The 1,428-nt window shown below is 59.2% G+C and overlaps 1 protein-coding gene and 1 non-coding gene across 2 annotated transcripts in view; one reads left to right on the forward strand and one right to left on the reverse strand.

Annotated features, from left to right (window-relative positions):
- Positions 1 to 806: 806 nt before the first annotated feature.
- Positions 807 to 879, reverse strand: TRNAR-UCG (transfer RNA arginine (anticodon UCG)). The gene has a single exon. It is a non-coding gene; the product is annotated as a tRNA-Arg (tRNA).
- A 230-nt stretch (positions 880 to 1,109) lies between these two features.
- Positions 1,110 to 1,428, forward strand: part of POLG (DNA polymerase gamma, catalytic subunit) — a 17,612-nt gene continuing 17,293 nt past the window's right edge. The window contains exon 1 of the mRNA XM_024766480.1: positions 1,110 to 1,277. The gene's annotated coding sequence lies outside the window, so the exon portion shown is untranslated. The remainder of the gene's footprint in view (positions 1,278 to 1,428) is intronic.

Below are 1,428 nucleotides of genomic sequence, written 5' to 3' on the forward strand. Positions count from 1 at the left end.
GGACAGGCGGAGGAGTGTGTTTCCCTGGGTATCCCCAAACCACACCCCTGAAAAATACCGAAGTCTGTTTTTCAAGTCAGTTCACGGTGTCCTGGCACACGCACGGCCTGGGACGTGGGCGCCCACTTTTTGTGAGACCTGAGTTTTGTCCCTAGTCAGCTGTGTCAGGTCTGTTTCAAATCTCTCTGAGCCTTGCTTTCCTGGGTCTCCAGCATCCAACTCCCAGGCTCTCGTTATCCACGTGGGCCTTATTCTGCGGCGCTTTGCAGTTTATCAGAGGCACCTGGAGCAACAGGAGGTGGATGCAGAGATAGGAGCCAGCAAAGACTGGAAGGCAACCTCTGGTAGCTCCTCAGGCGTGGGGGAGCCGGACGCGCCGGGGCGAGGGCTTAATCTACCGGGTGGCAGATTCGGGTTCAACGAAAGGCAGTATTTTTACCCATCAGAATTGCCCAGGATGAAGAGAGGGAGGGTGTTCCCCTCAAACGTGAATCTCTGTTATTCCCACTTATCAGTTGATTTAAAATCGGGGTTTCCGCGTAGGATGTCCCCACCCTACTCTACCAGCGTGGGGGTATGAGCCCGGCAGGTACATTTTAGAAAAATACCACTACTCCCGCCCCCAGGGCAAGTAAGGGAGCAATTTCAGTGAGGCATACTGGGTGTGGAGTGTGGGGGTAGTTATTTCGGCAGATCTTGGTGTTCCCAGACTTCCACGTGAGGTGGTAATCGGCGACAGCGTTTCGTACTGTTCCGGTATTTAATTCCCAAGAAGGAATAAGGCAAAAATTATAGACAACCCCTTACGACCGCGGCAGGACTCGAACCTGCAATCTTCTGATCCGAAGTCAGACGCCTTATCCATTAGGCCACGCGGCCACCCGGTAGTTTGTCTTCTTTAGACGATCTAAAAAGTATTATTACCGCCCATCGGCTTGCCCAGGACGAATCCATCTGCTTCTTGAGCAGGGGAGGTTGGACCTTGGTTCCCAGAGTTCTTCAAGAAGGCCCACCCGGAAGTCCTTCCTCCCCACCCCGCGGGCGGACCGGTCCACTTTTGGCTCTCCTATTGGTCGCGCTGGGAGTCTCCCTCTTGCCTCTCGGGTAGCGGCGGGAGTGAGCGGGGCGCAGACGGGAAGTTGCGGCTGCCAGCGAGGCGGACTGCTTCGATGCAGGCCACAGGCCACCCCGAGGCTGCATAGGCCGCGCGGAGGGAGACGCCGCGTCGCCGGCCTGGGGTCGGGAGCCGCAGACCAGGAAGCGCCGGGCAGACTGAGGTTTCCGGCGGGTTCGCCGTTGAGGGGAGGCCGGGTCCCTGAGCGGCGGCGCGGCCCCTCCCTCTCCAGTCAGGGAGCGAGGCCCTGAGCTGGGCGGAGGCTGGTCCCAGGTCGCACCGCGGCGCGGCCGCCGGGCTCAGGCTAGCGGGCG

The sequence above is a fragment of the Neophocaena asiaeorientalis genome, unplaced genomic scaffold, assembly GCF_003031525.2.
Source record: "Neophocaena asiaeorientalis asiaeorientalis breed wild unplaced genomic scaffold, Neophocaena_asiaeorientalis_V1.1 scaffold346, whole genome shotgun sequence".
NCBI classification, from domain to species: domain Eukaryota; kingdom Metazoa; phylum Chordata; class Mammalia; order Artiodactyla; family Phocoenidae; genus Neophocaena; species Neophocaena asiaeorientalis.